Source organism: Hypanus sabinus, chromosome 30 (assembly GCF_030144855.1).
Source record: "Hypanus sabinus isolate sHypSab1 chromosome 30, sHypSab1.hap1, whole genome shotgun sequence".
NCBI classification, from domain to species: Eukaryota; Metazoa; Chordata; class Chondrichthyes; order Myliobatiformes; family Dasyatidae; genus Hypanus; species Hypanus sabinus.
Genome location: NC_082735.1, coordinates 2,065,420 through 2,079,900, shown reverse-complemented (window position 1 = coordinate 2,079,900; position 14,481 = coordinate 2,065,420). Strand labels below are relative to the sequence as shown.

Below are 14,481 nucleotides of genomic sequence, written 5' to 3'. Positions count from 1 at the left end.
TCACAGGCCAAAATAAAAGGTGGTGATGTATCAGCTTGTAGGAGGGAGATTGAAAATCTGGCTGAGTGGTGCCACAGCAACAACCTCTTACTCATTGTCAGATAGATCAAGGAGCTGAATATTGACTTCAGGAGGAGGAAACCAAAGGTCCACTAGCCATTCCTCATCAGAGGATCAGAGATGCAGAGGGTTAGGAACTTTAAATTCCTTGGTGTTATTATTTCAGACAACCTATCCAGAGCCCAGTATACACTGTAAGTGCAATTACAAAGAAAGCACAACAGTGTCTCTACCTCCTCAAGACTTTGTGAAGGTTCAGCATAGATGATGCCAACGACTAATGCGACCAGTGGCAACATCTTGCAGACAGTTCACAAATGTCCTTCTTATTCTCCTTCTTTTAAATATACTTCTACAACTAATCTGTATGCGATTGGAGCCTGTAATTTACATTTTGATCATGTGTTTTTGGACCTAATGAGTGATCTGGCACTTTTGTTATCTCTGAGACAACCTGGTGTGGTTGAGAGCAAGGCTGACAACGGAATGTGCAGCATAATGGTGGAGTGTGAACACATGTTCTGCTCTAATTCTTCAACAACTCGCTGATTAAAGCATTGAGCAAGATTGAAATCAACAAGGATGAGAACGGAAGAAAAGCGGGTGTTCAGCGCCATCTGCCTGCCTTCTATCTGCATTCGACTAGACCGTCAGCACTCATTCATTGTTGTCATAGAAAGCTGTCAAAGTCTCGGGTCTTGGGCAAGGTTTGATTGGCAGTTTGTGGATTGTACTTTTTGATAGAATTCTGCAGTTTATGTTATACGTGTTTCTGGTATCTGGATATTCTTTCATTTTATTGCTAATTTGACCGATTTAGCTCATGGCTGGCTGGGCCTGTGGCCTGCAGTCAATGAACAACACAGAGCTAAATCAGAATCGGAATTAGGTTTAATATCATTGGCATATATTGTGAAATTTAGAACATAGAACAATACAGCACAGTACAGGCCCTTCGGCCCACAATGTTGTGCCGACCCTAAATCCTGCCTCCTATATAACCATCCACCTTGAATTCCTCCATATACCTGTCTAGTAGTCTCTTAAATTTCACTAGTGTATCTGCCTCCACCACTGACTCAGGCAGTGCATTCCACACACCAACCATTCTCTGAGTGTAAAACCTTCCTCTAATATCCCCCTTGAACTTTCCTCCCCTTACCTTAAAGCCATATCCTCAGTGGTGCCCTGGGGAAGAGGCGCCGACTGTCCACTCTATCTATTCTTAATATCTTGTATACCTCTATCCTGTCTCCTCTCATCCTCCTCATCTCCAGAGAGTAAAGCCCTAGCTCCCTTAATCTCTGATCATAACGCATACTGCCTAAACCAGGCAGCATCCTGGTAGATTTCCTCTGCACCCTCTCTAATGCTTCCACATCCTTCCTATAGTGAGGCGACCAGAACTGGACACAGTACTCCAAATATGGCCTAACAAGAGTTTTATAGAGCTCCATCATTACCCTGCGACTCTTAAACTCTATCCCTCAACTTATGAAAGCTAACACTCCATAAGCTTTCTTAACTATCCTATCTACCTGTGAGGCAACTTTCAGGGATCTGTGGACATATACGCCCAGATCCCTCTGCTCCTCTACACTCCCAAGAATCCTGCCATTTACTTTGTACTCTGCCTTGGAGTTTGCCCTTCCAAAGTGTACCACCTCACACTTCTCTGGGTTGAACTCCATCTGCCACTTCTCAGCCCACTTCTGCATCCTATCAATATATCTCTGCAATCTTCGACAATCCTCTATACTATCCACAACACCACCAACCTGTGTGTCATCTGCAAACTTGCCAACCCACCCTTCTACCCCCACATCCAGGTCGTTAATAAAAATCACTTAAATTAGAGGTCCTAGAACCAATCCTTGTGGGACACCACTAGACACAACCCTCCAATCCAAATGTATTCCCTCCACTACGACCCTCTGCTTTCTGCAGGCAAGCCAATTCTGAATCCACCTGGCCAAACATCCCTGGATCCCATGCCTTCTGACTTTCTGAATAAGCCTACCATGTGGTACCTTGTCAAATGCCTTACTAAAATCCACTGCATTACCCTCATCTATACGCCAGGTCACCTCCTCAAAGATCTCTATCAGCTTTGTTAGACACGATCTGCCCTTCACAAAGCCATGCTGACTGTCCCTGATCAGACCATGATTCTCTAAATGCCCATAGATCCTATCTCTAAGAATCTTTTCCTACAGCTTTCCCACCACAAACGTAAGGCTCACTGGTCTATAATTACCTGGACTATCCCTACTACCTTTTTTGAACAAGGGGACAACATTCGCCTCCCTCCAATCCTCCGGTACCATTCCCGTGGACAGCAAGGACATAAAGATCCTAGCCAGAGGCTCAGCAATCTCTTCCCTCACCTCATGGAGCAGCTTGGGGAATATTCCGTCAGGCCCCGGGGACTTATCTGTCCTAATGTATTTTAACAACTCCAACACCTCTTCTCCCTTCATATCAACATGCTCCAGAACATCAACCTCACTTATATTGTCCTCACCATCATCAAGTTTCCTCTTGTTGGTGAATACCGAAGAGAAGTATTCATTGAGGACCTTGCTCACTTACACAGCCTCCAGGCACATCTTCTCACCTTTATCTCTAATCGGTCCTATCTTCACTCCTGTCAACCTTTTGTTCTTCACATAATTGAAGAATGCCTTGGGGTTTTCCTTTACCCTACTCGCCAAGGCCTTCTCATGCCCCCTTCTTGCTTTCCTCAGCCCCTTCTTTCCCCAGCTCTTTTCTTGCCACCTCAATAGACTCATCTGATCCTTGCTTCTTAAACCTGAGGTATGCTGCATTCTTCCATCTGACTAGATTCTCTACCTCACTTGTCACCCATGGTTCCTTCACCCTACCATTCTTTATCTTCCTCACCGGGACAAATTTATCCCTAACATCCTGCAAGAGATCCCTAAAGCAATGAGTACAGAAGTTGGGATGTAATGTTAAAATTGTACAAGGCATTGGTAAGGTCAAATTTGGAATATTGTGTGCAGTTCTGGTCACCGAATTATAGGAAAGATATCAATAAATTAGAGAGAGTGCAGAGACGATTTACTAGGATGTTACCTGGGTTTCAGCACTTAAGTTACAGAGAAAGGTTGAACAAGTTAGATCTCTATTCATTGGAGCGTAGAAGGTTGAGGGGGGATTTGATCGAGGTATTTAAAATTTTGAGAGGGATAGATAGAGTTGACGTGAATAGGCTGTTTCCATTGAGAGTAGGAGAGATTCAAAAGAGAGGACATGATTTGAGAGTTAGGGGGCAGAAGTTTAAGGGAAACACGAGGGGGTATTTCTTTACTCAGAGAGTGATAGCTGTGTGGAATGAGCTTCCTGTAGAAGTAGTAGAGGCCAGTTCAGTTGTGTCATTTAAGGTAAAATTGGATAGGTATATGGACAGGAAAGGAGTGGAGGGTTATGGGCTGAGTGTGAGTAGGTGGGACTAGGTGAGATTAAGAGTTCGGCACAGACTAGGAGGGCCGAGATGGCCTGTTTCCGTGCTGTGATTGTTATACGGTTATATGGTTATATATCCATAGTACATTTCCCTGCAAAAACATCATCCCAATTCACACCCACAAGTTCTAGCCTTATAGCCTGATAATTTGCCCTTCCCCAATTAAAAATTTTCCTGTCCTCTCTGATTCTGTCCTTTTCCATGATAATGTTAAAGGTCAGGGAGCAGTGGTCACTGTCCCCCAGATGCTCACCCACTGAGAGATCTGTGACCTGACCCAGTTCGTTACCTAATAGTAGATCTAGTATGGCATTCCCCCTAGTCAGCCTGTCAACATACTGTGACAGGAACCTGTTCTGGACAGACTTAACAAACACTTCCCCATCTAAACCATTTGTTGTCTTTGTGGCAGCAGCAGCACAATGCAATATATAATAAAAATAGAAAAAAACATGAATTATGGTTATATATTAAATAGTTGAATTAAATTAGTAGTGCAAAAATAAAAAATAAAAATGTAATCAGGTAGTATTTATGGATTCAATGTCCATTCATAAGTCATATAACAGAGGGGAAGAAGTTGTTCCTGAATCATTAAAGGTTTGCTTTCAGGCTCCTGTATCTCCTCCCTGTTGGTAGCAAAGAGAAGAGGGCAGCTGGGTGATAGGTGTTGTTAATGGCGGATGCTGCATTTTTGAGGCATAGCTCCTTGAAGGTGTCCTTGATAGTATGGATGCTAGTGCCCATGACGGAGCTGACTGAGTTCACAACTTACTGTAGCTTCTTTTGATCTTGTGCATTAGCCCACCATACCAGACAGTGATACTGCCAGTTAGAATGCTTTACATGGTACATCTGTACATATTTGTGAGTGTATTTGGTGACGTACCAAATCTTCTCAAACTCCTAATGAAATATAGCTGTTATCATGCCTTCTTTGTACCTGCATCAATATGTTGGGCCCAGGATAGATCCTCGGGATCTTGCAATTGCTCACTCTTTTCACTTCTGATTGCTCGATGAGGACTGACTTATGTTATTTCATCTTACCCTTTCTTTGGTTTTACTGACATTGAGTACAAGGTTGGCACTGCAACACCATTCTAGCTGATACATCTCGCTGAACTAAACTAAGCTGAACTGGACTGTTTCAAGGACTCTGTGGTTTGATGTTTAATATTCTGTGTGTTATTCACTTGTTTTTTGCTGTTCGCGCAATTTGTTCTTTTTTTGCATATTTGGTGTTTGATGTTTACCTTGAACAGCTTCCTTGTGTTGTGGCACTCTGCAGAAAGACAAATCTCAGGATTATATACTGCCTACATACTTTGATAATGTATGTATAGTACTTTGAATCTTTGATTTTTTAACACTTTGAATAACATCTAAAACTTTGACAAACTTCTATAGGTGTGTGGTGGATAGTATATTGATTGGCTGCATCACAACCTGGTATAGAAACAACAATGCCCTTGAATGTAAAATCCTACAAAATGTAGTAGATATGGTGCAGCCAATAATGATTAAAGCCCTGCCCGTCACTGAGCGTATCTACACAAAGTGTTGTTGCAGGAAAACAGCATCCATCATCCAGGACCCCCACCACCCAGGTAATATTGTCTTTTTGCTGCTATCAGGTAGAAGGTACAAGAGCCTCAGAACTCACACCAGTAGATTCAAGAACATTTACTACCCCTCAACCTCTTGAACAAAACTTTACTCAACTTGAACTTATCACACCATTGTAATATTCCCACAACCTATGAATTTATTTTCAATGACTCTTCACCTCATGTTCTGAAGATTTATTATGTATATATTTATTATTATTTCTTTCTGTTTGTACTTGCTCAAATTGAACTGGTTGAATGCCCAAGTTGGTGCGATCTTTCATTAATTCTGTTATGGATTTATTGAGTATGCTCACAAGAAAATAAACCTCAGGGTTGTATATGGTAACATACACTTTGATAATAAATTTATCTTGAACTTTGAAATTTCTCAAAACTAGTTAAATGCCATTCCACCCCCCACCACCCCACCAACCTTTTGCTCCATGAACCTTGAGAAGAGTTATAAATATATACAGCTTGGTTTCTGTAACTCTGCAATAAAACAATGCATAGCCAGAAATTTGTTGATAGATACTATTTTATGTGTTACATCTAGTGTCATCTTAATTGGAAAATTTTATTTGTATGATGAAATTACTTCATCTTCTTGGTAAGTAAATTCTGCATATGACTATTTTACAGCATTTCAGAAGGCAGAGTGGGGATGGTTACAGTTAAATCCACCCATTTAGTTTGCTCAGTCATTTTAAATCAAAATTAGTCCAGGAACAAAAAACAAATTTTACTCATCTGATCTACCATTGCTCAAAACCTTACAAGAACAAAATGTGTCCTTTGAAAAAGGTTGATGTTGAGATTGTCTTTAACCCAAATAAGAATAAGCTTTGCAGCAAACCACCAAAATTTGAACAAGTGATTTTCAATGTTATATGTTGCAATGTATGGTCAGCATTGATATTTGTAACCAACAGTCAACAAGCTGACCATCTTGTTTGTGCAATTAGATTACGGAGTGTAAGATGAATAAAAGAGACACATTCTAATTCTTAGCATTGCTTTACCTTGGACTGAGACTTATTAGCACACAGTGTGTTTTTGTTATTGTCTCTCTACACTTCAATGGATATTTTCTTTCAAAATTCTTTATTTATAACCCACTAGCAAGGATTATTTTAGTCATGCAATATCTCAAATTGTGATTTTGATTATGAAGATGAAAAGCAATTCGTCAATCATATAGTATCTGCAAGAATCAGATATTCTGTAGGTAACAGTATTCAGTAAAGTAACAGTAAAGTATTCCTCAAATCATTAGTGGATTATCCAATATGTATATTCAGTACCTGAAAATTTTCAGTGAACAAGTCTCTCAGTATAATTTGAAATCTGCACAGGAACTTAGGGTAACAAAACAATACCATAAACTAGGATTCACTCCATCTGCTCACAATTAACAGGGTCATATATTACACTTAACCTCATCAGTTATTGTATTAATTTCCCAAATAAAAACACACAAATATTTAATTTCAAAATTTGTATATTTTTTAAACATAGTTAATTTATCTGAGGTTTAATGTCTCATTATTTGAGATGGTAACTTGGGGATTTTAAAATGTTTGGTTTTGGTAAGAGAGAGTGAGAGTGAGAGTGAGAAAGAGAGAGAATCAAAGGTAACAGTTGGTGATTTAACACATTTTCAGGAGGTACAATGGGATTGTTTACTTTGGGTTGACATTGCTTCCTTTGAATTGCATCTCTGCAATGAGAGACACCTCTGATTGTTCAAACATACCTGCTTGGACAAACTAATTGACACAGATATTCTTGAAATCTTCTGAACATAGGGAGCCAGCCACCTAACCCATAGTTGCCTGGATTGATGCAGGCTAATTAACACAGTCTCTTTTACTTGACATTTGGCTGATACAAATGCAAAAGTCTCATGGTCATCATTTTGCAAACCCTATCTGTGGGCAGGCCCGTACTTTTAACTTCAATTTACTGCTTGCACTTTATATTAAAAACTGAATACTGATTCTTGTTTGAATTAATATTTGCCATTTTGATACAACTCCAGAATACTCCCTAACATATCCTGTCTTGGCCCCTGGACAGAAATCTGGCCCAAGAGGACCAATCTTTAAGAGAAAATGCCCTTCACTTTGGATCCCTTCCCCAATTAATAACATATCATGTCCCTACATCTACGCTATCTGTCATCCCTAATTGGCTATCTACAAGACAAAGTGGAGCTGGCAATAAAATGTCCTACAAATTTGATTACGTCCTCTTCTTGGACCTATTTGGCTTCTTGATTTCAATCACTTTGAAAGGCAGCTTTGTCATTCGGATGCTTGTTGCTTCCTTTCCTGCTGGCCCATTACCCTTTAATCACACCCTTATCTTCACCAAATTAATCTCTAATAACTGAAACTATCAGACCTGGCTGTGAGCAGTTACCGTTTAGGCAGAGGGCACAAGAAAGGTAACTTTCTTTTAGTTTCACACGTAACAGTTCACATTTCATGCCATGACAGAAGATAATCACAATAATCTGACAACCAGTCTCTCAGTCCCTTTGAGTGATCTACAGGAGGATTTGGGGTTGTCTATGAATAGCTGCAAGGACCTCACTGCAATGGCGCTCCCTTACAGACTATTCTTTTGATTGCTGGCCCACCCACAGAAAAGGCTGTTTATTAATGTTCACTGTCCTTTCAGGATGGAGTGACTTCTTTCAGACACTGCATACAATTTCTTCTCTGTTTCTCTATCTGCCTTTCCATCAAGGTTGTGCAAATTGATATCCCTACAATAACTCAGATGCTTTCCCATCTATTTTCTGAATATTTTTCTATTCTGATCCACTGTATATGACTAATCATCTACCTCCCAGAAACAGTCTTCATTACAAAGTTCTGTTACCATTATTCTTCAGCACTTTATACATGGCTTGTTGTCACACACTCTGTCTTCTGCCTTCGCATTCCTGTTCATTTTCCTACACAGGTCTGCTTCATTCTGAAAGTTGATGGTCATTATTTAAGATCCTGTAATGAGATTTTTAGTGGGCTGACTCTCTTGATCTTCTCCCTCTGGTTCTCTATGGTCAGCAATGGTGAAACCTCATTTGCACTTTACCCCACAAATGTTGGAGTTCAAACTCATTCTATATTTGCATTCTAATGACCTGAAACCTGACTACTTATTTGCATTTTATGAGACACATATTGTGAATATGTCTCAACATTGAAAACTCAATCAGTGCATTTGCAATACCCAATATATAATATATTTTAACCTAATGGAACATTCATGCTAAGAAAAAATGCTTCAGATTACTCCCCAAGTGTTCCAATCTCCCACCAGCAACATAAATTTAAAATTCCCAACTTGAGTATACACCAATCACCAATTTCCCAAAATGGTAAATTCTTTCTACAATGTAGGAATCTCATATTTCCATCACCTTAACTTGGATTCCATATGACCAGTTTGAAATCTGGGTCTCTCTCTCTCCAAAATCAATTCCAAAGCAAAGGAATACTACACACACTTAAAACACAGATAAGACAAAACAAAAAAAAACAAGTTTGCAAATTCATCCATCTGAATCTGTAAATAATTTTAAAAATTACCTGGACCCAAAAGAACAAAGAAAAAGAAAAGATGGATGGTCCCCCCAAAGACACATTCACACAATTTCTTAGGGACTTCTTAAAAAGACATCCTGCAAATTCATTTCACATCAAGTACTACAATCTTCCCTTCAGATCAATTTTAGATTAATTGCACCAACATGTTCAAGAACAGTTACTACCCCTCAACCATAAGTTTCTTGAACAAAAAAGGATAACTATACTCATTCTACTTCCAGTGTTTCTACAATTGATGGTCTCACTTTAAGAAATCTTTAACTTGTTATTTCATGCTCGTAATTTATTGTTAATTATTTGTATTCCGATTTGCACAGTTTGCTGTGCATTGCTCCTGTTTACAGTTACTGTTCTATATATTTGCCAAGCATGCCCACAGAAAAAGGATCTCAGAAATGCATGTGGTGATATGTAGATACTCTGCGCTCACTCATGCATTCTCATTCTCTCTCCCTCTCTCTCTCACAAGTGAACTCAAGTGTGGCCACAGCTCACACAACAGTCTTCAAACTCAAACCATTCCCATTTTAGTTACTGTTCTCTCAAGGGTTAAACATTCAGCAAAGCATCTTAAAACACACTTCATAAACACCTTCCAGAATCTCAAGGCTGGACATTACTGGTCAGAGAGAAGCAAACATTTAAACATCACCAAATTAGCCATAATTCCAACATTTTCTGGACATTCTCAGATTCAATTTTTTGATCTATAAAATTCTGGTTATATGACCTGTTTGCCTTACAGTCAGGTAATCTGTCCTACCTTCCTTCTCATCTTCGAGGACAATCCTTTAGTCCAGACACTTATCACCATATAACCACATAACAATTACAGCATGGAAACAGGCCAGCTTGGCCCTTCTAGTCCGTGCCGAAAACTTACTTTCACCTAGTCCCACCTACCTGTATTCAGCCCATAACCCTCCATTCCTTTCCTGCCCATATACCTATCCAATTTTTTTTTAAATGACAAAATCGAGCCTGCCTTACCACTTCTGCTGGAAGCTCGTTCCACACAGCTACCACTCTCTGAGTAAAGAAGTTTCCCCTCATGTTACCCCTAAACTTTTGCCCCTTAACTCTCAACTCATGTCCTCTTGTTTGAATCTCCCCTACTCTCAATGGAAAAAGCCTATCCACGTCAATTCTATCTATCCCCCTCATAAATTTAAGTACCTCAATCAAGTAAAAACCTATCCATGTCAACTCCATCTATCCCCCTCATAATCTTAAATACTTCAATCAAGTCCCCCCTCAACCTTCTATGCTCCAAAGAATAAAGACCTGACTTGTTCAACCTTTCTCTGTAACTTAGGTACTGAAACCCAGGTAACATTCTAGTAAATCTCCTCTGTACTCTCTCTATTTTGTTGACATCTTTCCTATAACTTGGTGACCAGAACTGTACACAAAACTCTAAATTTGGCCTCACCAATGCCTTGTACAATTTTAACATTACATCCCAACTCCTATATGCAATGCTCTGATTTATAAAGGCCAACATACCAAAAGCTTTCTTCACCACCCTATCTACATGAGATTCCACCTTCAAGGAACTATGCACCATTATTCCTAGATCACTCTGTTCTACTGCCTTCTTCAATGCCCTATCATTTACCATGTATGTCCTATTTGGATTATTCCTACCAAAATGCAGCACCTCACACTTATCAGCATTAAACTCCATCTGCCATCGCTCAGCCCACTCTTCTAGCTGGCCTAAATCTCTCTGCAAACTTTGAAAACCTACTTCATTATCCACAACGTCACCTACCTTAGTATCATCTGCATACTTACTAATCCAATTTACCACCCTATCATCCAGATCATTAATGTATATGACAAACAACATTGGACCCAGTACAGATCCCTGAGGCACACCACTAGTCACTGGCCTCCAACCTGACAGTTATCCACCACTATTCTCTGGCATCTCCCATCCAGCCACTGTTGAATCCATTTTACTACTTCAATATTAATACCTAACGATTGAACCTTCCTAACTAACCTTCCATGCGGAACCCTGTCAAAGGCCTTACTGAAGTCCATATAGACAACATCCACTGCTTTACCCTCGTCAACCTTCCTTGTAACTTTTCAAAAAATTCAATAAAATTTTTCAAACATGACCTTCCATGCAGAAATCCATGTTGACTGTTCCTAATCAGACCCAGTCTATCCAGATAATTATATATACCATCTCTAAGAATACTTTCCACTAACTAGCCCATCACTGACATCAAACTTACAGGCCTATAATTGCTAGGTTTACTCTTAGAACCCTTTTTAAACAATGGAAATACATGAGCAATACGCCAATCCTCTGGCACCACTCCCGTTTCTAATGACATTTCTGTCAGGGCCCCTACTATTTCTACACAAACTTCTGTCAAGGTCCTAGGGAATATCCTGTCAGGATCCGGAGATTTATCCACTTTTATATTCCTTAAAAGCGCCAGTACTTTCTCCTCTTTAATCATCCTAGTTTCCATAACTCCCCTACTTGTTTCCCTTACCTTACACAATTCAATATCCTTCTCCTTAGTGAGGAGAGATTTTTTTTTTGTCAGAGTGTAGTGCATCTGTGGAATGCTCTGCCACAGATTAGTCAGGGCATCAAAGGATTTGGTGAGAAGGCAGGTGTATGGCAGTGGGATCCGGGATCAGCCATAATGGAATAACTGAGCAAACTTGAAGGGCTGAATTCTGCTCCTATGTCTTATGGTCTTATACAAACTATATTTTCATGAGGTTTTACAGTGATGCTGATAGGAGGGCTCCTGCCTAAAAGTGTTAACAATCTGATTTCACACCTGATCTGGGTTGAAATCTGTGTGGAGTTCGCACATTTCCTCTGACTGTTCTGATTTCCTTTTGCAATTAAAGGTGTGTGGGTTAGTGTGTTACTTGGCAACTGAAGATTTCCCTAAGTGTACAGGTAAACAGTAAAATATGATGAGAGATGATAAAAATGAGGGGAATATTAAGAAGTTGGGTTATTATAGGATTATTTTGTTGAGGTATGTGATGTTTGCTATTGATTCTGTGTGCTAAAGTGCCCATTTCCATGAAATATTTCTCTATGACAGGACATATGTGGTCTTAAAGTACTGGCTGAGAAATCATGTAAAATTGTGCTGACTGAGAATGTAGTCATGGTAGCAGAGGTGAAAATAACTGGGATAAGTAAACATCCTTTTTTTATGATGTGACGGGAAATGATTATAGTACAAAATGGAGTTTCTCCGGGCCTAAGCAGTTGCCTCATGCAAAAGAAGATGCAGCAAGGATCACATTTTGAGGTCTGATTTCCAGGAACTAAAGTTCTTGTAACGTAGTGGGGTGATTCTAGATGGAGGCAATATTGGATTCTCAGTCATTATACACCACGCCAACAGGCATATTTTTGGAAACAGGCCATTTGACCCAACATGCTCATGCTGACTGTTGGAACCTATCTAGATCTTGGAGGACTCATCTAGAAACAAATGCTGTTAATGACTGAACATCCACTACTCGCTGTAGCAGTGCATTTCAGGTACTATATTTGCGTAAGTTAAAAAGATGCCCCTCTAAATATTTTACCTATTACCCTAATGTAATTTTCACCTTTGAAAAGAGAAAGGATTTTCTGCTACTTACCCTGTCAATGGGCCTCATAATTTTACTGTATATACTTTAACTTTCTCTGCTCCAGAGAAAACAGACCCACTCTCTCTGTTCTCTCTTCATAACTGTTAGGCAACATCCTGGTGAATCTCTTCTTCATCTTCTCCAGTGCTATCATATCCTTCCCATCAAGTGTTGACCAGAAATGCACCACTATTTACTCCAGTTGGAACATAACTTTCCTGTTCTTGTATTCAATGTACTGATTACTGTATCACTTAATCACTTCCAAGAATATTTGGATTCGTAAACCAAAATTCCCCTGTTCCTCAATAACACTTAGGACCCCACCATCATGGTTTATCTCTTAGCCTCATTTATACTCTCAAAATGTTTCACCTCACACTTATCAGAATTAAACTCAATTTGCCATTTCTGAGCACCTTTCACCAACACGCCAATATCACTCTGTAGCCTAAGACTACATTCCTTACTGTCAACACCTTTAATAATCTTTACATCATCTGTAAAACTCACCAATCATACCTCCTGCTGTAAATTCACTTCCAAACTAATCATTTATATTCCTAACAGTAAGAGTCCCAGCACTTAACTTTGTGGAACACAACTAGTCGCAGGCTCTCTCGCCATAAAGGCAGTCCTTAATCACTCTAATTCTTACAGGCAAGCCAGTTTTGAAGCCTCTTTGCCAACTTGTTCTAAACCTTTAGTTCAATCTCTCACATGCAAACTTGTTGGAAGACTTTACTGAAATCCAGGAAAACTACATTCACTACACCACATTTCATATTTATGGTGATGTTTTGAGGAAGGATACTCTTTTCATGCAGTGAGTGCAACAAATTACTTGCGATGAGAAGGGCTTGAGTCTGTAAGGCCTGTATGAACTGCAGTTTAAAAGAATAAATGATTATCTCACAGAATCCTATTGAACATTAACAAGACTAAATAGTCTTTATGTAAGGAAGATGTTTCTAATGTAGCTTCAAAGTACAAAATTTGCTATTTAGAACTGAGCCCAGGAGAAGTTCTTTCACACTCAGGGTAGTTAACCTATGGAGTTCTGTACTAAGAAGCCAATGAAAGCCAAGTCAACAAATAATCTCAAATGAGATAAAAACATATCTCTGAAGTATTCAAGGGATACAAAGAAAAGGAAAGAAAAAGGTTATGAAGTTAGAATCAGCCACTATCATGTACAAGTTGAAAAACTTACTGAATTGCTCCTACTTCTGTTTTTTTCTGTATTTCTATAATTCATTTTGATTATTCAGCCAAAAATTGTTTACCTCAATCTCTCATACAGTAACTTTTCAAGTGTTTTATACTCCCACTGCCAAAGTAAAATTTCTAAATCTTACATAAACAATGATTTCCATTTATATAGATTTTTAGAACAAAAGCATAAATCTCAAGGTGCTTCTGTTACACAAGCGTGGCAGTGGACAAACCCAAGTGCAGAACACGGGCACAGAGAGAGTCAGGAGGCATTATTTGAAATAGCGAGTGTGGAATCGGTATCCAGGAGTGATACTAGACTTAGAACTGGCAGTCCTAAGAACCATGAAACGAGGTTACTCACACCGGAGTCGACCAACAAACTCCTTATTCTGATCACAGGGTCTTTATCCTGCATTTTCTGATGGAAAGCAGGTGTGTGGTGTTAGTGGAACCTGGGAATGATTGGAAACTAAACGAGGGGATTGAGGCCCAATTCCTGAGGTAAATAGCAAGATGGGGATTGCCAGAAGGGACCATGACAGTACCCCTCCGTCAACAGGAGCCTCCAGGTGATCCTACAGGCCTGTCTGGATGGTCTTGATGAAAATCCTGGATGAGGGAAGGGTCTAGAATGAAGGAGTGGGGGACCCAGAAATGCTCTTCTGGACTGTACCCTTCCCAGTCTATCAGGTATCGGAAACCCCTGCCCCTATGGCGCACATCCAGTAGTCTTCAGACGGTGTATACCGGATGGTTGTTGATGATACGGGCAGGTGGGGGAGTCTCAGCCAGGAGACACAACGGACTGACGGAAACTGTCTTTAACTGGGATACATGATAAGTCGTG

General features: G+C 39.7%; 1 protein-coding gene across 1 annotated transcript in view; it reads left to right on the top strand.

The window, feature by feature from the left end:
- LOC132383377 (adhesion G protein-coupled receptor B2-like) overlaps positions 1 to 14,481 on the top strand; it is a 1,046,509-nt gene that overhangs the window by 142,250 nt on the left and 889,778 nt on the right. The window lies entirely within an intron of this gene.